The sequence below is a fragment of the Schistocerca serialis genome, chromosome 4, assembly GCF_023864345.2.
Source record: "Schistocerca serialis cubense isolate TAMUIC-IGC-003099 chromosome 4, iqSchSeri2.2, whole genome shotgun sequence".
Lineage (NCBI taxonomy): Eukaryota > Metazoa > Arthropoda > Insecta > Orthoptera > Acrididae > Schistocerca > Schistocerca serialis.
Window position 1 is genome coordinate 730,382,344 of NC_064641.1, and position 25,826 is coordinate 730,408,169.

General features: G+C 42.1%; 1 pseudogene; it reads right to left on the reverse strand.

Moving 5' to 3' along the window:
* Positions 1-17,215: 17,215 nt before the first annotated feature.
* Positions 17,216-17,333, reverse strand: LOC126475792 (5S ribosomal RNA; annotated as a pseudogene).
* Between the last annotated feature and the right edge of the window lie 8,493 nt (positions 17,334-25,826).

Here is a 25,826-nt window from a genome sequence, read left to right on the forward strand (position 1 = left end):
GGCTACTGGCCTGATGGGGTTGATGCTGCTCGCCACGAATTCCTGTCCCCAGCCAACCGCTTCCCATCCAGGAGGCACTTATAACCATCATCGCCAATTATTTGTTGGACATATTCGAAACTGTATCTACCCCTGAAGTATTTATTCTGCGTGGGTCGCTGAAGTACCACGAAAGTTACGTCTTGATGTCTTCACACATGTCCTCTCATCTTGTCCCTTCTTCTTGTCAGAACTTTCCACATGCTCGTCTCATCGCCGATTCTGCGGAGAAACTCATTTGTTACCTTATCAGTCAATGTAATTTTCAATATTCTTCAATGAAACGTCATCTCAAATGCTTTGGATATCTTCTTTTCCGATTTTCCTACCGTCAATGAATGTTACTATCACACCACAGCAGTCGCAAAACAAGCAAAAATTTAAACGGCATGTGTTTGCACTACGATGGTTGGTTCTTCTCCTTTCCGACTTTGGTGGCCCACTTCTTTCCACTACTCGCTTCGCTTCTCTGCCTCGGAGATGCAGTGTTACACCCAGCACGTCTCCATGGTGGATAGGCAGCTAAAGACGTCACATGGAGCGGCATCACACTAGAGCTACATCTTCTATGCTGCGTCGTTTGGGAGGGCTTTTTGAGTTTGCGACATCAGTCTCAGAACCCAGATGAGAAGTTGAAAACTGATCCTTGATTGGAATGAAATTTTCACTCTGCAGCGAAGTGTGCGCTGATATAAAACTCCCTGGCAGATTAAAACTGTGTGCCGGACCGAGTCTCGAACTCAGGACCTTTGCCCTTCGAGTGCGAGTGCTCTCTCAGCTGCTCTACCCAAGCACTACGAAACCTGTAACCCTTCTCCTACCTTCCTAATTTTGATCCATGAGTGATTTTCATTTTTCCCAGTATCGTCCCAATTCTGGTGAACTGAAATCCAGGATCTTCACAGAGTTGATATACAGGGTGTTACAAAAAGGTACGGCCAAACTTTCAGGAAACATTCCTCACACACAAATAAAGAAAAGATGTTATGTGGACATGTGTCTGGAAACGCTTAGTTTCTATGTTAGAGCTCATTTTAGTTTCGTCCACCTACTCTCAATGGAGCATGTTATCATGATTTCATACAGGATACTCTACCTGTACTGCTAGAACATGTGCCTTTACAAGTACGACACAACATGTGGTTCATGCACGATGGAGCTCCTGCACATTTCAGTCAAAGTGTTCGTACGCTTCTCAACAACAGATTCGGTGACCGATGGATTGGTAGAGGCGGACCAATTCCATGGCCTCCATGCTCTCCTGACCTCAACCCTCTTGACTTTCATTTATGGGGGCATTTGAAAGCTCTTGTCTACGCAACCCCGGTACCAAATGTAGAGACTCTTCATGCTCGTATTGTGGATGGCTGTGATACAATACGCCATTCTCCTGGGCTGCATCAGTGCATCAGGGATTCCATGCGACGGAGGGTGGATGCATGTATCCTCGCTAACGGAGGACATTTTGAACATTTCCTGTAACAAAGTGTTTGAAGGCACGCTGGTACATTCTGTTGCTGTGTGTTTCCATTCCATGAATAATGTGATTTGAAGAGAAGTAATAAAATGAGCTCTAACATGGAAAGTGAGCGTTTCCGGACACATGTCCACATAACATATTTTCTTTCTTTGTGTGTGAGGAATGTTTCCTGAAAGTTTGGCCATACCTTTTTGTAACACCCTGTAGTTGTACAGACTGAAGCGACAAATGAAAATTTGTACAATGGCCAGGGTTCGAATCCGGGTCTCCTGCTTACTAGGCAGCGGCACTAACCACTGTGCTACCTTGGCTATACACAACTGCACGTCTGCCCTGGTACGCCTCCTCGAATCCCAGCCGTGGTACAAACTTTCATTCGTCGTCTTGGTCTACCTATATACGTCGTAGATATTTGACACTTTAAAAGATCTCTGAAGCCATATAGTTTCATTTGATGAAAGCACCTATGCCTGGATTTCAGACAGGACCCCCGTTTCGTTCGATGCTAAGGTTCTATTGCAATATAGCTGCAGGGTCTATGCAATGCCGTTCAAGTTTGCTGGGAATACCAAGTAGGCTTAGACGTGAATGGTAACTTGAGGAGGGAGGTGTGCAGTGGTAATCCGTGCAGTTGTGTATAGCCTCTGTGCTAGAGTGGCGTAGAGGTTACTGCATCTGCCTAATGAGCAAGAGATCCAGCGTCGAAGCTGTCCTCCTACAAATATTCGTTCGCTGCTTTAGTCTGCATATATACATCACAGATGGCTGAGACTTGAAAAGATCTCTGAAACCATATAGTTTCATTTTATCTTCAGAGACAGATGCTCTGCGACAAAACTCCCTGTCTTTAAGACTTGTTTGATCCTAATGGTGGAGTGTACGCCACATAACCACCGTGTTGTATAATGGTGCACTGTTACTGCGCGCTACCACCAAACTGGCAAGTATTGTTTCATATTTTTTCAGTATTAAATACAGAAAACGTATTACTGCAAGAAACTCCACTTGATAAGAAAGTTTGCCCCACTTTATTTTGCCTCCTCTAGAAGATGACGCGGCTTCACACTAGTACTTAAAAAACAAGATTATTACGTACCTTTATTTTTTTCCGGGTGAAAATTAGAACTTAATTATTTCTCCTCGTAAGTAATTGGAAATCGGTGAAATACTCTAGAGGTTCGTTTCATGTATTATCTGTAAGTGAAACATGAGACCCACCGCGGTCGTAAAAAGAAGTAAGCAAATTCAAGGTAAATTAAACGAAGCACAACTCTGCATTGGAGTTTAGGAAACACACCAAATCATAGTTCTTTCAAAACAATAGCTGTCCTAAGCTCTTACTGAAAACACATAGTCTGGTCTCGTGCTTCATCGCCCTGACGAAATAAGTACCTACAATAAAAATGATCTCTCTCGCAAAGTTGTGTGTGGTGCCTACATTGATTCAGTATTCATCACCAGACGTGGAAGGGACAGTCATTGAGCCCAAGAGACATCGTTGCACGGTCGCAGGTTCGAATCCTGCCTCAGCATGGATGTGTGTGATGTCCTTAGGTTAGTTAGGTTTAAGTAGTTCTAAGTTCTAGGGGACTGATGACCTAAGATGTTAAGTCCCATAGTGCTTAGAGCCATTTGAACCAGCCATCGTTGCAGACGGATTTATCCCTCTCTCACACTGTGGCCCTGTTATGCCCAAGTTAATACACATGTAGAGCTTAGATGTACAGTTTAACAGATACCAGAAAATACGTTTGAGTAAAATCTCGAATGCGATACGACTGAATGGAAACAACGACGTACACAACGTACAATAGCTCTCTGTATGATACTTTCAGACCATAGCACTCTGCAACCATCACATGCTATGCTATGCGTACCCCAACAAGCACCGAAAACGAATGGAAATACGCGAGGCGGTCGCTTAGTGCCTGCGGCTGAAAGCAACTGCCAACGGTCACTTTACAATTTGCGATGCACTCTAACGTGGAAGAACTTAATGCGTCTGTGTCCAACGACTTGGTTGCCACAAGCATAGAGAGAGAGAGAAATTCATAGAGCTTCAATTCGTGTATGTTGGCGGAAAGTGACAGTGTATGAAAGGATGGAAGATAAAACAAATCCCTTTCAAACTCCTCACTTTGTAAGCTCACTGTGTCGCAGATCTGCTTTCACTAACAGATCAGCCCACAAATCGGGACAACTTTAGTAATTCATGAACGTCTGTATATACTGAAGCAAGACGGAGACATTGAAAAGTAAAAGTTAGTTGCATAACATAGACCTATGGATCTAAATTTCTGATGGTGTGTCAGTGAATAAACAGAGCGAGTCCAGCAGCGAAAACGACATATTTCAGGAAAATTCAAAACAGAACTCGAAGGTATATCATTTGAAACAGAGTCATTTCAAAATTAATCAAACGTAGAGCTTCTGGAGAAGACTGTCCAGGAAGAACCAAAGAAGTAGTTTAGTATCATCATAGAAAGACGGAAAGGGATTTTCAAAGCTAATGAAGAAGATTAAGGTACACAATCTGATAAAATGTATCCAGACACCCCCATGTGATATGGAATTGGCCACCAGATATCATCAGAGACGGAACCACCAGTATAAAATAAAGCAAGGAACGTTGTGTTGTTAGTAAACAAGCAGTAACAGAAGAATGGGTCCTTCAGGAGACCTCAGTGGCCGGACGTAGTCACCTGCCAAGGGAAACTCCCAATCGAAGCCCATCAGATTTAGTGGTAAGATTATCTTCTTAGTAAACGGTGATAGAGCCGACCAGAAAGTGACCACATAAGGGGCGAGCGTCAGAATTAAAACAAAAGTGGTTCAAATGGCTCTGAGAACTATGGAACTGAGGTCATCAGTCCCCTAGAACCTAGAACTGCTTAAACCTAACTAACCTAAAGACGTCACACACATCATGCCCGAGGCAGGATCCGAACCTCCGACCGTAGTGGTCGCGCGGTACCAGACTGAAGCGCCTAGAACCGCTCGGCCACAACGGCCGGCAGTTAAAAGTAGAAAACCTTACTGCACACAGTAATAGTCGTCTTTATAGCTAATGCCCCGCTATGGAGAAATCCATGTACCCGATTTCGTCGTCAAACTCCAATCGCAACTTTGTTGTAACTGTTTTCTACGTGGGCGTGCTCCACAATTCCACCGGCGGTATTCAATCTCGCGATGGTCAGTGATCGTAAAATTTCAGACAAACAGCATGTAACTGTATTTCGTACCTAAAACAGCCCGCAAAACTAATCTACGGTTACACAGACTGTGTCATTGTGATTTGTTTGTTACGTCAAAGAGTTTAAAAAAGAACTAAAATATATCAGCAGAATATATTGAGCACGCCATCGTATGTGAAGCATAAGTGAAGAAAGGGAAGGAAGCGTAACATTTAAAAGAAGAAAGCAGTGAAATACAGTTAGACTTATTTTACAACTGAAATTCTTAACACGTTACTCACATTCGGTATCGAAACCCATATGAAGTAAAATACTTATCTACGACACTGAGACTACCGTCAGGGAAGCTCCTGAAATCTATGTGAACAAAACAGTGCCTACAAAAACTGTGTGTTCGAAGGAGCAGGAGAAAAAGTTTCCTTGTTACCGAATGTTGGATACCTTGTTGTAAACTTGGGAGAAAGCAAAGAAAAGGAGATAGTGCAGCGAAGAGCGTGTAATGTGGACATATGATCGATGAAAACATTTAATGTGGCCCGACGTCCTTACTTTTATATTGTATCTGCCACAGTACAGGATTGTATATGCAGAACACCAGAGAAAAAGTAAAACGGAAACAGAGTTCTTCCATATGTGATAGCCAGTTTTGGGGGGCCACAGAAATCACAAGAAATCAGAAAGCCATATGCTACGACTGGCACCGACAAAAAGGTTTCAGTGTCAAGACTCTGGAGTCGCATTCGGAGAAGCGATATTCGAAGCAACCAACCATAGTCGCCGGCCGGTGTGGCCAAGCGGTTATAGGCGCTTCAGTCTGGAACCGCGTGACCGCTACGGTCGCAGGTTCGAATCCTGCTTCGGGCATGAATGTGTGTGATGTCCTTAGGCTAGTTAGGTTTAAGTAGTTCTAAGTTCTAGGCGACTGATGACCTCAGATGTTGAGTCCCATAGTGCTCAGAGCCCACAACCATAGTCGAGTTTTCAGTGTTGCCTCTAAATTCACTGAATTGGAACGTTTCACACACACACACACACACACACACATACACATACACACACACACACACACACACACACACACACACACACACACACACACACACACACACACACACACACACAAAATAACGGCCGAATTCCATCCCTATTCCCTGCCCAAGAGATTTTAAACTCTCATCTCACTTCACTGATTTCTGAGATTAAAAGACAAATCACTCTTACCGTCGAATGAGAGCTGAAAGCATATTTAATGGAAGTTACAGCACGCTTTGCACAGTATATCGGATAGACATAAATAAAGCAAAGACCTAAGAGGTGAATGTGATTACCAGTAAAGAGAAGAAAACTCAACAGAGTTGCATTCCTTAAATATCTGTGATTGTGCATAGAACCGATTGGAAATGGGGCGAGAAGATGAAACTAGTTGTAGGACGCACAGATGTGAGACTTGCGTCATACAGCATACAGGGTACTTCACAATTTCTATTACAGGCTTCTAGAGTGTTGTTTTTTCAAACAACCACATCGGGAAATGTACCGTTTGGATGTAAAGTAAGTCTGAAGATCGGATCGCTTTCAAACATCCTTGGCCTGCGTGTCCTATATGAGATGCTCCACGTGGCGGCCCTGCTGTTCATTGCACAAGGTCTATGATGCACGCTTTCATATACACGACTCACAACCCTGGTGTGTGCCGAGTAATTTCTGATGTCGACAGAATTCGTGTAAAGCTATCTGTCTCCGACAGTATAGGAGTCTCATACACAACAATCTTCATAAGACTCCCCCCCCCCCCCCCCCCCACCCTCTCCTGCCCCGTCTCGCCAAGAAAAACTCGAGCTAAATCTGGCGGCCGTGATGGCCAAAGCTTTGCTCCCTTTCACCTATCCATTTGTCACTGTAGGTTTGGTTGAGATCGTTAGGGACGCCATTATATTGGAACCACATTTTCTGACCGAGTGACAGTGGAAAATCTTCCAAAATCGTCACCAGTACAACTTTCAGGGATGTCAAGGCGATAAGACGACCATGGATGATACCATCCCATACATTGATACAAAACCGCTGCTGAAATCGATGTGAATGTATGGCTTGCGGATTTTCGTGATGTTCCTCTTTCTATACTTTAGAACAACCTCTCTGGTAAATACACCAGTAAAAAGAACGTGAAGTGTAAATTCGTGCATGTCGGAAGTACACAATTTGACACGTAGCGGAAAATACACCAGTGTCAATGCATGCATGTTGTATTTGTGGTAGGGGTGGAGTGCTGGTCGTGCAGAATGTACCAGACGCTTACGTAGGGCACGTCCATGGCATGCGCAGTGTTTCGAACACTCGGTCGGCGTCTAGTGCTCACCTACGGGACGGAGACGACCTCTTCAAATTCAAAATTGAGGCGCGCCCGTGCAGCAACAGAGTGGAACCTCTTGCTTGCGAACGTACCACTTTCCCACTGTTTTTGTTGTAGTCGAATGAAAATTATGTGTGCAGTTAAATCCAATTCATCTACGGTGCACTTTGCATGACACCATCCTCTTGCCTTACTGAAATACAGAATAATTATTTAAGTAATAACTTACAGGAAAGAAAACGTCAGAAAATTCACCGCATCATTACTAAACACTAAGAGGCATTAATAATGCTAAATCGCGTTTTAAACGTCATTGTACAAGAACATTTTTGAAATTATAGCAGTAGAGTATTGGAAATTTATAGCGCTGCCTTTAAATTTTCTGCAAACTAATCACAACGAATACCGATTCATGACTGTCTGAATACTAAGGGTATTGCTTGTATATTCGCCCAAGAATAGAGCATTCCGTTGGCACTTACCTTATAACAATAATTCTCTCCGCAACAGACACAAAAAGTTAGATTAAAACTGCAGCAAAATCAGCGTTAGCGTCAGACGATCTGTTGATCAACAACAGAACAGCAGACGATATGGCTCTAAGAAGCACTTAGTTCACGGTGACCTCACTAAATGTCGCATGGTACCGCGAAAGAAGACAAACGTCGAAACTAAAACAGGAAAGGGAAGAGGTGCAGCGGTACATGAAAGAACTGTAATAGATTGAAGCAAAAGCGAACGCAGACATTCTTAACTGCTTCCAGATCTTCCTTTACAAAGGAAAATCCAAGGCCTATGACCCAGTTTAATTCTTAGTACACTGCAAGGATAAGTGTTGTAGATATTAGTGTCACTGGTATTGAAAACGCTGAAATCAATAAAGCTGAGTAAAGTTGTGGAATTGCTATCAGATTCTACACCGAATTTGTGGCCAAGCTAGACCCTCTTTTAATCATCCTGTGCCGTATATAGATAGGAACAAAAAAATCTTTGTTCAACATAGGATTACACAGCCAACCGCTTGCACCTAACTGGCGGGTGCATAGACCTAGGTTTCGATACCTACTAGGGGTGTCTTCATCAGAATGAAATTTTGTTAAATCCTGTAAAATAATTAGGTACGACAAAATGCACAATAACCAAGATCACAATTTTCATGACGTACAGTTTAACGCTCGAATTTCTCTAATTTTACATTCGTGATTTCCTCGGGAGGTATAAGTTGGGGGAAGCAATATATTCGATACCTCATCCAGAAACGCACCCTCTCGAAACCTGGCGAGCAAGCTACACCGCGATGCAGAGCGCCTCTCTTGCAGAGTCCGCCACTTAAGTTTGCTAAACACCTCCGTAACGCTATCACGCTTACCAAATAACCCTATGACGAAACGCGTCGCTCTTCTTTGGATCTTCTCTATTTCCTCCGTCAACCCGATCTAGTACGGATCCCACACTCATGAGCAATACTCAAGTATAGATCGAACGAGTGTTTTGTAAGCCACCTCTTTTGTTGATGGACTACATTTTCTAAGGACTCTCCCAATGAATCTCAACCTGGTACTCGCCTTACCAACAATTAATTTTATATGATTATTCCACTTCAAATCGTTCCGCACGCATACTCCCAGATATTTTACAGAAGTAACTGCTACCAGTGTTTGTTCCGCTATCATATAATCATACAATAAAGGATCCTTCTTTCTATGTATTCGCAATACATTACATTTGTCTATGTTAAGCGTCAGTTGCCACTCCCTGCACCAAGTGCCTATCGCTGCAGATCTTCCTGCATTTCGCTGCAATTTTCTAATGCTGCAACTGCTCTGTACACTACAGTATCATCCGCGAAAAGCCGCATGGAACTTCCGATACTATCTACTAGGTCATTTATATATATTGTGAAAAGCAATGGTCCCATAACACTCTCCTGTGGCACGCCAGATGTTACTTTAACGTCTGTAGACGTCTCTCCATTGATAACAGCATGCTGTGTTCTGTTTGCTAAAAACTCTTCAATCCAGCCTCAAAGCTGGTCTGATATTCCGTAGGCTGTTACATTGTTTATCAGGCGACAGTGCGGAACTGTATCGAACGCCTTCCGGAAGTCAAGGAAAATAGTATCTACCTGGGAGCTTGTATCTAATATTTTCTGGGTCTCATGAACAAATAAAGCGAGTTGGGTCTCACACGATCGCTGTTTCCGGAATCCATGTTGATTCCTACAGAGTAGATTCTGGGTTTCCAAAAACGACATGATACGCGAGCAAAAAACATGTTCTAAAATTCTACAACAGATCAACGTCAGAGATATAGGTCTATAGTTTTGCGCATCTGCTCGACGACCCTTCTTGAAGACTGGGACGACCTGTGCTCTTTTCCAAGAATTTGGAACCTTCCGTTCCTCTAGAGACTTGCGGTACACGGCTGTTAGAAGGGGGGCAAGTTCTTTCGCGTACTCTGTGTAGAATCGAATTGGTATCCCGTCAGGTCCAGTGGACTTTCCTCTTTTGAGTGATTCCAGTTGCTTTTCTACTCCTTGGACACTTATTTCGATGTAAAATTACACTGCTAAAAGACAGAGGTCAGAATTTAGAGCAGCTATGCTCAAGTCAAAAGTGAAATAAAGCGGTTCAGGTCTTTGCCACGTGTGCTCAGCTGGGAACAACATCAGACCGCTCGGCCCAGTGGCTTACATTGCTGCCGCGAAAACAATACTAGTTGCGTCGCCTGTCAGGCAAAAGACAAAGGGTGCCAAAATATAAAGGGAACCATAGACCTTGCCGTTGGTGGTGAGACTTAGGTACCTCAGCGATACAGATAGCCGTACCGTAGGTGCAACCACAAAGGAGGGGTATCTGTTGAGAGGCTAGACAAACGTGTGGTTCCTGAAGAGGGCAGCAGCCTTTTCAGTAGTTGCAGGGGAAACAGTATGGATGACTGACTGATCTGGTCTTGTAACACTAACCAAAACGGCCTTGTTGTGCTGGTACTGCGAACGGCTGAAAGCAAGGGGAAACTACAGCCGTAATTTTTCCCGAGGGCCTGCAGCTTTACTTTATGGTTAAATAATGATGGCGTCCTCTTGGGTAAAATATTTCGGAGGTAAAATAGTTCCCCATTCGGATCTCCGGGCGGGGACTACTCAAGAGGACGTCGTTATCAGGAGCAAGGAAACTGGCGTTCTACGGATCGGAGCGTGGAATGTCAGGTCCCTTAATCGGGCAGGTAAGTTAGAGAATTTAAAAAGGGAAATGGACAGGTTAAAGTTAGATACAGTGGGAAATAGTGAAGTTCGGTGGCAGGAGGAACAAGACTTTTAGTCAGGTGAACACAGGGTTATAAATACAAAATCAAATAGGGGTAATGAAGGAGTAGGTTTTATAGTGAATAAAACAATAGGAGTGCGGGTAAGCTACTACAAACAGCATAGTGAACGCATTATTGTGGCCACGATAGACACGAACCCCATGCCTACTACAGTAGTACAAGTTTATATGCCAACTAGCTCTGCAGATGGCGAAGAAATTGAAGAAATGTATGATGAGATAAAAGAAATTATTCAGATAGTGAAGGGAGACGAAAATTTAATAGTCATGGGTGACAGGAATTCGATAGTAGGTAAAGGAAGAGAAGTAAATGTAGTAGGTGAATATGGATTGGGGCGGAAGAAATGAAAAAGGAAGCCGCCTGGTAGAATTTTGCACAGAGAATAACTTAATTATAGCTAACACTTGGTTCAAGAATCATAAAAGAAGATTATATGCATGGAAGGAGCCTGGAGGTACTGACAGGTTTCAGATAGATTATTTAATGGTAAGACACAGATTTAGGAACCAGGTTTTAAATTGTAAGACATTTCCAGGGCCAGATGTCGACTCTGACCACAATCTATTGGTTATGAACTGTAGATTAAAACTGAACAAACTGCAAAAAAGTTGAAAATTAAGGAGATAGAACCTGGATAAACTAAACCAGTGGTTTCTCAGAGTTTCAGGGAGACCATAAGAAAACAATTGACAAGAATGGGGGAAAAATACAGTAGAAGAAGTATGGGTAGCTTTAAGGGATGAAGTAGTGAAGGCAGCAGAGGATCAAGTAGGTAAAAAGCCGAGGGCTAGTAGAAACCCTTGGGTGACAGAAGAAATATTGAATTTAATTGATGAAAGAAGAAAATATAAAAATGCAGTAAATGAAGCAGACAAAAAGGAATACAAACGTCTCAAAAATGAGATCGACAGGAAGCGCAAAATGGTTAAGCAGGCATGGCTAGAGGACAAATGTAAGGATGTAGAGGCTTATCTTACTAGGGGTAAGATATATAATGCCTACAGGAAAATTAAAGAGACCTTTGGAGAAAAGAGAGCCACTTGTATGAATATCAAGAGCTCAGATGGAAACCCAGCTCTAAGCAAAGAAGGGAAAGCAGAAAGGTGGAAGGAGTATATAGAGGGTCTATACAAGGGCGATGTACTTGAGGACAATATTATGGAAATTGAAGAGGATGTAGATGAATATAAAATGGGAGATACAATACTGAGTGAAGAGTTTGACAGAGCACTGAAAGACCTGAGTCGAAACAAGGCCCCGGGAGTAGACAACATTCCATTGGAACTACTGACGGCCTTGGGAGAGCCAGTCCTGACAAAACTCTACCATCTGGTAAGCAAGATGTATGAGACAGGCGAAATAACATCAGACTTCAAGAAAAATATAATAATTCCAATCCCAAAGAAAGCAGGTGTTGACAGATGTGAAAATTACCGAACTATCAGTTTAATAAGTCACAGCTGCAAAATATTAACGCGAATTCTTTACAGACGAAAGGAAAAACTAGTAGAAGCCGACCTCGGGGAAGATCAGTTTAGATTCCGCAGAAATGTTGGAACACGTGAGGCAATACTGACCCTACGACTTATCTTAGAAAATAGATTAAGGAACGGCAAACCTACGTTTCTAGCATTTGTAGACTTAGAGAAAGCTTTCGACAATGTTGACTGGAATACTCTCTTTCAAATTCTAAAGATGGCAGGGGTAAAATACAGGGAGCGAAAGGCTATTTACAATTTGTACAGAAACCAGATGGCAGTTACAAGAGTCGAGGGACATGAAAGGGAGGCAGTGGTTGGGAAGGGAGTGAGACAGGGTTGTAGCCACTCCCCAATGTTATTCAATCTGTATATTGAGCGAGCAGTAAAGGAAACAAATGAAAAATTCGGAGTAGGTATTAAAATCCATGGAGAAGGAATACAAAATTTGAGGTTCGCCGATGAGATTGTAATTCTGTCAGAGACAGCAAAGGACTTGGAAGAGCAGTTGAACGGAATGGACAGTGTCTTGAAGGGAGGATATAAGATGAACATCAACAAAAGCAAAACGAGGATAATGGAATGTAGTCGACTTAAGTCGGGTAATGCTGAGGGAATTATATTAGGAAATGAGACACTTAAAGTAGTAAAGGAGTTTGCTGTTTGGGAAGCAAAATAACTGATGATGGTCGAAGTAGAGAGAATATAAAATTTAGACTGGCAATGGCAAGGAAAGCATTTCTGAAGAAGAGAAATTTGTTAACATCGAGTATAGATTTAAGTGTCAGGAAGTCGTTTCTGAAAGTATTTGTATGGAGTGTAGCCATGTATGGAAGTGAAACATGGGCGGTAAATAGTTTGGACAAGAAGAGAATAGAAGCTTTCGAAATGTGGTGCTACAGAAGAATGCTGAAGATTAGATGGGTAGATCACATAACTAATGAGGAGGTATTGAACAGAATTGGGGAGAAGAGGAATATGTGACACAGCTTGACCAGAAGAAGGAATCGGTTGGTAGGACATGTTCTGAGGCATCAAGAGATCACCAGTTTAGTATTGGAAGGCAGCGTGGAGGGTAAAAATCGTAGAGGGAGACCTAGAGATGAATACACTAAGCAGATTCTAAAGGATGTAGGCTGCAGTACGTACTGGGAGATGAAGCAGCTTGCACGGGATAGAGTAGCATGGAGAGCTGCATCAAACCAGTCTCAGGACTGAAGACCACAACAACAACAAAGGGAGCTTAATGTCTTTTTGAAAGTACACAGCAGTCTGGCAGATTAAGTATAACGGAACCATCTGTTGTGGATACATTTGTATGTTTGTGTGTGTGGGTGTGTGTGTGTGTGAGAGAGAGAGAGAGAGAGAGAGAGAGAGAAAGAGAGCTAGTGTGTCCTAAGTTCTATGTGCGTAGATTATTACTTCACAATGGTAGAGCGTGGCACTATTTTTGTGGCATCTACATTGGTTGTTATTTATGTACTGTATCTTTTATTAGTTTAAATAATATTTGATGGCTGATTTTTATTTGGTCATTTATATTTTCGACGATTCACAATTGGATTTCTAAAGTTTCTTTAAGGTTGGGAGATGTTTCTTGTTATTAAATCTGACTATTTTTGTGTCTATTGTCATTAAGAATTTTATGAAATGTCCATGTGCCATAACTGAATGTGCAGTACATGTGTACTGTTTACATTTAAACACCTCGTTGATCCTCCCAGAAATGCACAAGGATCGAAAGGAGCAAAGCGAGACCAAACACCATTCACTAGAACAAATGTAAATGTACGTAACTCACTCACTTCATATGTTTTCAATTTTATATACACAAGCACATTATTCTGTATTATACAAGGCATCCATACAGCATATGAAATGGTGGTAAATACTTAAAATATTCTTATACTGTACAGGAGCGGAAGGCCTGCTGATGACCGTAACGGTTCATATTACTAAACGGCTGGAACGGTGCACAGTTCCAGTTGCATGTGGTCTGTTCGACGACTTCCAAAGGCGACAACAGTTTGGTTTCCAAATTTCTGTAACTGCTGACTGAACTTAGAAATTTGAAATGCTGTAAATTCTTCTTCCTGAGGGATAAAACCCTTCGTTAAAAGTTTAACACGAAGAGTCAAGCATTAAAGTTAGAATGTTTGTATATCTAAGGAGATAACGTAACTCACAGTGCGGAAATTAAACAGCTTATATTCATCCAGTATTTAAGAATGAGAGCACTTAGCCACGTCCAAGATACTTTACAGAAAATTTCGAACTTTTTCGAAATTTCTATCTCGCTGATATCACCCACAAAATGGAGAGACGTCTACAGACGTTAAAGTAAACTCTGGCGTGCCACAGGGGAGTGTTATGGGACCATTGCTTTTCACAATATATATAAATGACCTAGTAGATAGTGTCGGAAGTTCTGTGCGGCTTTTCGCGGATGATGCTGTAGTATACAGAGAAGTTGCAGCATTAGAAAATCGCAGCGAAATGCAGGAAGATCTGCAGCGGATAGGCACTTGGTGCAGGGAGTGGCAACTGACGCTTAACATAGACAAATGTAATGTATTGCGAATGCATAGAAAGAAGGAGCCTTTATTGTATGATTATATGATAACGGAACAAACACTGGTAGCAGTTCCTTCTGTAAAATATCTGGAAGTATCCGTACGGAAGGATTTGAAGTGGAATGATCATATAAAATTTATTGTTAGTAAGTCGGGTGCGAAGCTGAGATTCATTGGGAGAGTCCTCAGAAAATGCAGTCCATGAACAAAGGAGGTGGCTTACAAAACACTCGTTCGACCTACTCATGAGTATTGCACATGAGTGTGGTATCCGTACCAGGTCGGGTTGACGGAGGAGATAGAGAAGATCCAAAGAAGAGCGGCGCGTTTCGTCATAGGGTTATTTGGTAAGCGTGATAGCGTTACGGAGATGTTTAGCAAACTCAAGTGGCAGACTCTGCAAGAGAGGCGCTCTGCATCGAGGTGTAGCTTGCTTTCCAGGTTTCGAGAGGGTGCGTTTCTGGATGATGTATCGAATATATTGCTTCCCCCTACTTATACCTCCCGAGGAGATCACGAATGTAAAATTAGGGAGATTCGAGCGCTCGCGGAGGCTTTCCGGCAGTCGTTCTTCCCGCGAACAGGAAAGGGAGGTAATGACAGTGGCACGTAAAGTACCCTGCGCCACACACCATTGGTGGCTTGCGGAGTATAAATGCAATGTAGAATGATGAAAGGGAATAAAGTTTATCGCTATCTGCATTTTTACTGTTTGTGCAGTAAAATTTCGGAGCTAGTCATTAAATTTTAATTTATTTGTTCTTTACTACTATTTCTGTTCGTAACACATGCTACTGAATGTAGCTGGATATGCTTATCAGTGTACAACACATAATTCTGGAGACATGACGTTTTATACAGGGGAATTGAATCCTGCGAATACTTGTTAGTGGCGGAGGGGGGAGGAGTTACTTGCTACTGTAGAATACTAAAACAAATTCAGCGATCTGATGGTGGCAGTAAAATACTGCTTCTTAAAAGTATTTGTTGTTAGCTGAGTCTTCCCACAACACTCTTTAGTCCTCTTTCTGCTACGTTTCATCAGCCTAACGAACTAATACGTAGGCTGGCTACAAATACGCGCTTCGTTAACGCATAGCGGTAGTCGTACCGTAGGCCTGTGCGAATGAATGCGAGACGCGCGGCCGTCTTTCATTGTCTCCTGTCGCGGCCAGTGGCTCCTTGCATTGTCTGGCCGGTCGTTACCACTGCATTAGTTATGGCAACAGCAGTTGTCGCTGTGTCTAGCCGTTCCTCACGCGACGACGTCTGCATCGGCGGGCTGTCCTATCAGGGTGCATCGTCCAGGCGGCCGACCAATGGCGACAGAGGTCAGCCGCACCTCGCGTGACAACAGTTTGGCCGTTTCTACGCCGACCACTTTCATCTACACGCGAGAATCGTTACCCACAGACACATGTTAAAAATATCAAAAGAATATCATCAACTGGCCAGTGAAATTTTCATAATTACAGCGTACAGTCCGAAAGTCAGCTTAGTTAGTGTCCTGAAGGGTACTTCTAAACCTTCCTCTATATCTACACTCTGCAAGCCACAGTGAGGTGTATGACAAAGTGCGCATCCCACCGTACCGGGTATTAGCGTTATATTTACGTTTGTAGCGTGCGAGGTGGGTGTAAAGGTCTTTGAGCGCTCCATTATTGGTCCAGTTTTATCTTCGCTGTGCCTAAGTCGTCCCCACGTTGTCGTATATTCTTACTTTCCTCATTTGGTACTTCTTCTTGAAACTTTGCAAGCAGACTTGCGTGAGATAGTTGGCGCCTGACTTGGAGCGTGTGGCAGTTAAGGTTTATCAGCATTAACGTGACGCGCTACCGTGGGTGAACAACCGTGCGACTATTTCATGCCGTTCTTATTTGTATACGTTTAATATCCCGAGTTAGCTCTGTTTAGTTTAGCAGCCAGACACTTAAGCAGTCTTACAGGGTGGGTCGCACAAATGTTATGTGAGCAACATTCTTTCTAGAATGATTGCACTTTCCCAATATTCTATCAGTGAATAGAATTGTACCACGTGTTCAACCTCGATTGAACCTCTCCAAACATTTCACTTCAAATCTCTACATATTGGTATATTCTGCTATCTGTAGAAAGTGACGGATTCCAGTCGTAACTCACTGATCCTGTAATCATAGCATTACACGTTTCTTTGTTAGCTGAAGTCTACACATTTATATTTCATAACATACAGTATTTACACTATTTTTAAATCGCATCAAGGCACGACTGAATATTTGTGCAGTTTTTCCTGAGACAGCGCTTTTTTATACATACAGGGTGACAACTATTGAACTATATGGGAAAAAAGCATAAACTAGTTACAAACCACGCAGTGCACACACTCTATTCAACATGTAAACGCCAGTACAGATATTCGGATTTAGGTTATGACATGTTCGATTTGCCTATCATCATTGACGATATAACGAAATTCTGCATGATTCGCTGAAGTATCGGAACATCGATGCTGTCGATGATATCCTGAATGGCTGTTTTCAGCTCAGCAACGTTTTCGGGTTATTGTTGTACTAAGAAAAAAAATTCCGTCCGAACAGACCTTGGAAGGCTCAGCTGTACCGACCAGCCGCCGTGTCATCCTCAGCCCACTGGCGTCACTGAATGCGGATATGGAGGGGCATGTGGTCAGCACACCGCTCTCCCAGCCGTATGGCACTTTACGAGACGGGAGCCGCTACTTCTCAGTCAAATAGCTCCTCACTTTGCCTCACAAGGGCTGAGTACACCCCGCTTGCCAACAGCGCTCGGTAGATCGGATGGTCACCCACCCAAGTTCTAGCCCAGCCCGACACCGCTTAACTTCGCTGATCTGACGGGAACCGGTGTTACCACTGCGGCAAGGCCGTTGCCTATTGCTGTGCATCTTGTCTTTAATATAGTCCCACAAAAAGGAGTTGCATGTGTTCAGATGCGGAGAATATGGCAGCCAATCGTAGCCCTTGCCAGTGGCCTCTAGGCAACCCAGAGCCAGAATGCGGTCCCCAGATGCACCTCCAGGACATCAAAGACTCTCCTGCTTGGATGGGGTCGAGCTCCGTCTTGCTTTCGGGATGGCACGAGAGAAAATCGCGAATTGAATTTCGCGAGACCGATGTTTTCGAAATCCGTGCCGGTTAGCTTGGAGGTGGTCATAATGTTCAACATACATGATTACGTGTGCTCTCAGATACGTTCTAAGATTCTATAACGAATGGGTGTCAAAATATTGGACGGTAGTTTTGTGGATCATTTCCGCTATCCTTCTACCACACAGGTATGACCTGCACTTTCTTCTAACCATAGGGATTGTCTTTTTCATAGTTTTGAACATGACTGTTACAACCATATACCGGTACTAGTTTCAACTAGGATTATACAGCCAACCGGTTGCACATTACTGGTAGCTACATTGACCTAGGTTTCGTTAACTATTAGGGGTGTCTTCATCACAATGAAATTCTGCTAAATCCAATGAAATAATACATAGAAAATAAGGAATGGCAAAAACACATTAATGTGACAATTTTGACGACGTGCAAAGGTTACTTACGTAAAATTACACTAATACAGATACATCCACTGATCAGCCAAAACATTATGACCATCTGCCTAGTATCTGGTATGTCCATCTGTGGCACGGATAACACAATCGAGGCAATGAGGCCTAAATTCCGCGGATGAGGTGGCGATGAGCTCTAACGTCACGTTCCGGTACGGATCTGGTGATTCGGGGGGTCAGAACATATATTGTAACTCGTCCCTGTGTTCCTCGAACTACTCCATCACACTCCAGGCCTTGAGAAATGGTGCATTATCTTGTTGAAAACCGCCACTGCCCTTCAAATGACTCTGAGCACTATGCGACTTAACTTCTGAGGTCATCAGTCGCCTAGAACTTAGAACTAATTAAACCTAACTAAGGACATGACACACATCCATGCCCGAGGCAGGATTCGAACCTGCGACCGTAGCGGTCGCTCGGCTCCAGACTGTAACGCCTAGAACCGCACGGCCACTCCGGCCGGCTCACTGCCGTCAGGAAACATGTTTATCATGAGGGGTGTACGTGGTCTGCAACGTTTACAACACTCCTTGGCCGTCATAGTGCCTTACATGAGGTCCACTGGTTGCATGGCTGCCCTCGTGAATGATGTCCAGAGCATAATGGAGCCACCGCCAGCTTCTCTCCATACCGCAGTAAAGCTGTCAAGAAACTATTCCCCTAAAAGACGTCGGATTCGCGCCCTTCATCGACATAATGAAGGAGTTATCTGATTATCAGAGCATGCAACGCTCTGTCACAGCACCGACGCCCAGTGCTGATGGTACGTGCCCGTATCGGTCGTAGTTGCCGTTATCGCGGTGTTAACATTGACACATGCGTAGGTTGTCGACTGCGGAGGGCCGTCGTTAGGAGCGTTCGGTGCATTGTGTGTTCAGACACACTTGTACTCTGCACAGCATTAAAGTCTGATGTTAATTCCGCCAGAGTTCGCCGCCTGCCCTGTTTTACCCGTCTGACCAGCCTACAACGTCCAACATCAGTAATGAGAGGTGGCCGCCATCCCCCACGACGTCTGGACGTGGTTTCACCTTGGATTCGCCACGTGTTGAAGACACTCACCACAGCACCCTCGAACATTCGAAAAGTCGTGCAGTTTCCGAAATGCTCGAGCTGGGCCTCCTGGACATCACTACCTGCCTTCTACCAAAGTCTGACAGATGGCGCGCCTTCCCCATTCCACACACGGACAGCACGCTCTCTGGTACTACATGCCCCGTGCGTGTGTCTGACTAGCAGCCATTCCTCGCCATGTGACGCTGCTAACGCCTGGACGAGTTTATATCCATGCCAGGTTGGTGGTCATGATGTTCTGGCTGATCACTGTATACATATAAACAACGAATACGAAGGCGCGCTACACACACAAACAAACACACATACACTCAGTCACTCACTCACTCACTCAGAGGCACAAACAAGCGGGCGACATACACCGGTCGAAAAATATAAACACACAGACACACAGAACAATACCAGAAGCTCCCGCTACCACCAAAATAAAACGAAACACGATTGCATCCTGCAATATTACAGCAAAGTACATGAGATGACGAGATAGCAGTGAAGCTACACAACACAAAACGTCAGTACATTTCGTGTCAGTGAGTGTCCCGTGTTTAAACATCTAACTCGAATGTGTAGAAGGACGTTTAAAAAAGAAAATAAAAAAAGGGTGCGTAAAGACAGTAATCTAATACAGTTTATAGTACTAAGATAAAGCATGAGAACTGTGCGTGATGCTAGAAAACAGAATTGGAAGACGAATAAATATGCTTTGAAATCAAGCTGAAAGTGAATGGTCTTAATAAGACTTTTATTAGAGTCACAAAAGACGGCATTACCCTATTAAATTTGTATAAACAAAAGTCCATGTGTGAATGTTGATTGTATAATAGGTGTGTGCTGTTTTACCTAATGACTTCGTGCTTTCTCCGAGAAATGCATAACGACCAAAGCGAAATAATAAAAGAATCACTACAATAGATGTCTTTGTATGTAACTAAGTCATTTTAGGTTTTCTATAGCATGATCATAAGCATATTTCTCTATAGTACTCAAGTTGTGAACGTGGCATACCAAGTGATGCTAACTACTCAATCGTTCTTATGTAGTACAGGTGCAGACGATATGCTGCTGACGATACTTGTGAAACTTCTCTGTGGAGTCGTTTCATAGACGCTGTTCTCACTGGATTCTGTGCATCCTGTTCTGTCCACCGCCTGGTTGCGGTTTAATTTATTAACTCTCCCAGAAAGACTGAGCAATCACAGTAAGGCTTATTAAATGATACTATGTTTGATTTTTTGTGTCCATGACCTGTATTTATTACGTTTTTCCCTTCACCCTACCCTATGTGTGCGTAAATGTGACTGAATGAGTGTTTTTACGAGAGGTTTCGGGTTTCTTTTGTAGGCGACGCTGAATTGGTTGTCGTCTATTAGGAGCAGGTGATGTTTGCTTCTCATTTGGAGGGTAGCTCAGGATGACCAACTTAGGATCCCAGTACCTAGACAGAGAGGTTTACCCCTTACAGTCCGAGGTTGGTTTGTTTGTCAGGTTGGTGGCGGAAGCCTACCTCTCAGGTAGTTTCCGTTGCACCGGTAGTTAGGCGAAGCTCGGTGGAGAAAGGACTCTGCAGCTAGCGGTTGGTGAGTACAGTTCGTAGCTCCTACAGAGGGTTTCTGCCTTGCCGAGTTAATTTTATTTCGTGACGGCAAAATCATTCTGCTATTGCAACATTAAAATTTCTTACATTTGTGCCTGATTTAATGTCTAATTTCTAAAGAGTTAACTAGTAATCAAGTTTACCACGTGCTGAAGTTCGGCCGTTCGTAAGCGCAGGCGCGGATTCCATGTCGTATATCTACTATACAAACCTTGCGAATCGGATGAACCTCTTTTCAAGCTAGTGCTTGAGCATAATGTTGATAGGTATCTCTGTGAACTAGTTCTGTCGTGGGTATGTAGCTGGAGTGATTGAATTATTGTGTCCCACTTTCCTTTTGTGTGTTTTTCCTTTTTTCATTGCGCTATTCTACCATTTTTGGCGAATTATTTAGTTAAATTTTTCATTCAGGCATCAGTCATGTGTTTTCATAGGATGTGCATCAAATTCAGTAATGAAATAAACGTGTTACGTAAAATATAAACTCTGCATCCTTTATCTTTCTCATTGATGCCACTTTTCAAATTAATTTTCTATTCCCTGATTTTTTTAAAGTTAATCTGCTTGCTTGTGATGAACAAAAATGGGAGGAAATATCAGTTTAATTAAACAAGCTCATTGATATACGACATACAATGCTATTCATCTTGTTAGTGTCCTTAAAAAATTGCATTCTTATAATTAAAATCTTAATTTAATTGAACTGATAATTTCCAGTTCGGTCTTTTCTTAATTGTTAGGAAGGGCTTGGGCTGATGACGACCATGTAATTTTTAAATTTATAATTGTCCTTAACCAGAAATAAAGATGATGAATATAATAATTCCAATCCCAAAGAAAGCAGGTGTTGACAGATGTGAAAATTACCGAACTATCAGATTAATTAGTCACGACTGCAAAATACTAAAACGTATTCTTTACAAACGGGTGGAAAAACTGCTCGAAGTCGACCTCGGGGAAGATCGGTTTGGATTCCGTAGAACTATTGGAACACATGAGGCAATACTGACCCTACGACTTATCTTAGAAGCTAGATTAAGAAATGGCAAACCTACGTTTCTAGCATTTGTAGACTTAGAGAAAGCTTTTGACAATATTGACAGGAATACTCACAAATTCTGAAGGTGGCACTGGTAAAATACAGGGAGCGAAAGGCTATTTACAATTTGTACAGAAACCAGATGGCAGTTATACGAGTCGAGGGACATGAAAGAGAAGCAGTGGTTGGGAAGGGGGTGAGACAGGGTTGTAGCCTCTCCCCGATGCTATTCAATCTGTATATTGAGCAAGCAGTAAAGGAAACAAAAGAAAAGTTCGGAGTAGGTATCAAAATCCATGGAGAAGAAATAAAAACTTTCAGGTTCGCCGATGACATTGTAATTCTGTCAGACACAGCAAAGGACTTGGCAGAGCAGTTGAACTGAATGGACAGTGTCTTGAAAGGAGGGTATAAGATGAACATCAACAAAAGCGAAACGAGGATAATGGAATGTAGTCGAATTAAGTCTGGTGATGCTGCGGGAATTAGAATAGGAAATGAGACACGTAAGTAGTAAAGGAGTTTTGCTATTTGGGAAGCAAAATAACTGATGATGGTCGAAGTAGAGAGGATATAAAATGTAGACTGGCAATGGCAAGGAAAGCGTTTCTGAAGAAGAGAAAGTTGTTAACATCGAGTATTGATTTAAGTGTCAGGAAGTCGTTTCTGAAAGTATTTGTATGGAGTGTAGCCATGTATGGAAGTGAAACATGGACGATAAACAGTTTGGACAAGAAGAGAATAGAAGCTTTCGAAATGTGGTGCTACAAAAGAATGCTGAAGATTAGATGGGTAGATCACATAACTAATGAGGAGGTATTGAATAGAATTGGGCAGAAGAGGAGTTAGTGGCACAACTCGACTAGAAGGGATCGGTTGGTAGGACATGTTCTGAGGCATCAAGGGATCACCAATTTAGTACTGGAGTGTAGCATGGAGGGTAAAAATCGTAGAGGGAGACCAAGAGATGAATACAGTAAACAGATTCACAAGGATGTAGGCTGCAGTACGTACTGGGAGATGAAGAGGCTTGCACAGGATAGAGTAGCATGGAGAGCTGCATCAAACCAGTCTCAGGACTGAAGACCACAACAACAACAACAACAATTTCTAGGGGACTGATGATCTCAGATGTTAAGTCCCGTAGTACTCAGAGCCATTTGAACCATTTTGTAATTTTTGTTCCGGCAAATCAAACTGAAGCAATCGACCCTGTTCTTTACAACTGCTGGCCATTACTGTCCTAAGAATAATGCAAGCAATTTTCATTTCTAGTGCTGTAATTATGGATATCGTTATGCCTTCTGCCAACAGCCTTGCCCTTGTGGTAACATCTGCTCCCGTCAGATCACCGAAGTACAGCGCTGTCGGTCTTCACTAGCATTTTTATGGGTGACCATCTGGGTCTGTCGAGTGCTGTTAGCAAGCAGGGTAGACTCAACCCTGTGACGACAATTAAGGAGTTACTTGACTAAGGAGTAACAGCAGGTGCGAAAAGTGACAACTGCCGGGAGAGCGGTAAGCCGACCACATGCCCCTCCATACCTACAGCCAATGATGGCTATCGGTGGAGGATGACCCGGCGGTCGGTCGGTACCGTCGGGCTTTCCGAGGCCTGTTCGGATGGAGAGAGTGGGGGTATGCATTCTGAACTCTAAAGAATCATGTACAACTAATATTACGGGAGGAAATACATTCTTTCTATGATTCCATTGTTAAACTACTACATAAATGTCAACTAGACGACAGTGGGAGTGAGCCAGATACTTATATTAATTTTTGTGAAAATGAAATATTTTTTTCTTGAATATTTACCCCAGAGTATAAAATCCCATGTTCTTCTTGGTTGAAAATGAACAAAGTACATTAAGCTATTGATTTTGTTCTATCAAAGACATTCATTGACACAAAGTGCAAAAGTCGATGGTTTGAGATGCTTTAAAAGCTCTAAATTTTCTACTTCTTTCCAATTTATACTCCCATAAATTTATAAACTCAATACTTCTGAACATTCTGCATTAGCTACTAACACATGCCTATTCTTCTAAACTATCATTGTTGTTGTACCTGTGCGTGGAATAAAGTACCATGAGTTTTGAATTCAGATAAAAAAGCATTTACGGAATATGAGACAACTATTTTACACAACATTCAATTTTATCTGTTGCTTCACGTCTACTGAGACTGATTATAATGCCTGAATCATATGCAGAAAGAACTAATTCTGCTTGATATATGTTAAATAGAATGACATTTATTAAGAAGCAATAGTCAGTTTAATACAGTGCCTTGTGAATCTACATTACTGTTTTCTTCTCAGTCATAAAAATAACATCTGTCTACGTTACGTTAAATTATGAGCCACAGCGGTTTATTCTATTTCTTAAGGATAACATCAGAGATATTTCAGCTGTTTCATTAATCTGCAAGTATTTCCAACAAAATATTGTTGTGCTTTGGATAGGACACAAAAATAATGATTTTTTTGGTTGCTTAATCCTTCCAGATTTGGTAGCTGGATATGCTGGTACCCAAAACAGTTCAGCAACGATTGTACAGTCCATATTTCAATCTACTTAATGTGACACATTACGAAGCTAGGACTATGTTGTAAAAATCAGTTTCCCAACACTTTAAGATTATTCTGCTAGTAAATGAAAGAGGTAAGTAATTATTGACATCACCTCTGTGACTTGTCTTTTGAAGGAGCTTAAGAATGACTTAAATTACTATAATCCTTATGGAAAATTATCCTGATTTGATAAATTTAAAAAAGAATGGTACTTGTTACCTGAATATCCCTTCAGTACTTTGTCTCAGACACCAGCAACTCTCAGACAGATTTTTGAATTTCTATGCTTTGCAGTGACTCAATATTTATTGTATAATTGTGTTCTTTTACCTTCAGTGTGATGTATTTACTTTCATTTCAAAAAGCGTGAAATGTTTTACATGTAAACTTTCAGCTATTTCAGAATAGTCAGTGAAAATCACATTAATTTGTCTTCGTGTATAAGACAGTTGAATGCGAAGTCTGATGTATGTCCTTTACTATGAAGTAAAAATAAAAACACTGCAAAGAAACTACAAAGATAGTGCTATTTCTTTTTTGAGGTTCCCATCTATTTAATTTTTAGATTGGAAATGGGTGAGGATGACAGATCATTACAATGTATTTCTCTACACACACTGATTTTTCTGCTCAACTCATTGGTCCCATTGTCTGCTTTATTTAAGAAATATTCATTAATTTTAATGCTAGCACTGAATTATAATTTATATTTTTCCACTCATATCAGTATGAATGTTATTTTGGTCTTTGATCTGTTGTTTAGGTTCTTTATTTACTAATTTAATGTAGACTGAACTCCTTTATCTGAATTAATATTATCTGGCAGTACTCTAAGAATTATAGACTTTTTAATAATTTGTGTTATTCTGTAGTATGTAAGCAAAAAACTGTTTTCTAATATTTATACCAGCTACATCGATCACTGGTGTTCATTCCTTACAAATTTCATCTTGGTCCACATTTTGAAGTTATTTTCAAAATTTTTGTGCTACAATCATTTATCGTTGTAAATCACTACATTACGATGTCTCAGCACTGTAGGCATTTTTATCCTAATTGGCTGTGCATCACAGTTCACATTTATTTGATTGCTTCGAACTTGTCTCCAAAGACACTATCAGTTGGGATTTTGTTGTTGTTTTGCACATACACTGCCTGGTAAGAAAACGTGCAGCACCCAGAAGACATGGTCGGATGTCAATACATCTTTTTACTCGTACACCCCGTCGACGGGTATGTAAAGGCTTATAGTGCTGGAATTCCCTGTGACTGGTAGGAAGGCCATCAGAATGCATTTGTGTTGTTCATGTTTAGTTTTGTTACTGGGCCTACAAGGGAAAATATCGGACGTGAACAGCGTTACATGTTGAGTGACAACTGTGGAAGACAAGCAATGCAGCGTACTCGTTTAACTCAGCTTTATCAGCATCTAAAAGAGCTTGAAAGCGGCCTCTCTGTGGGTCTCCATTTTAAACTATACATATCTGTAAGGCGTTCTGATGTGACAGTGGCCACATATTTGA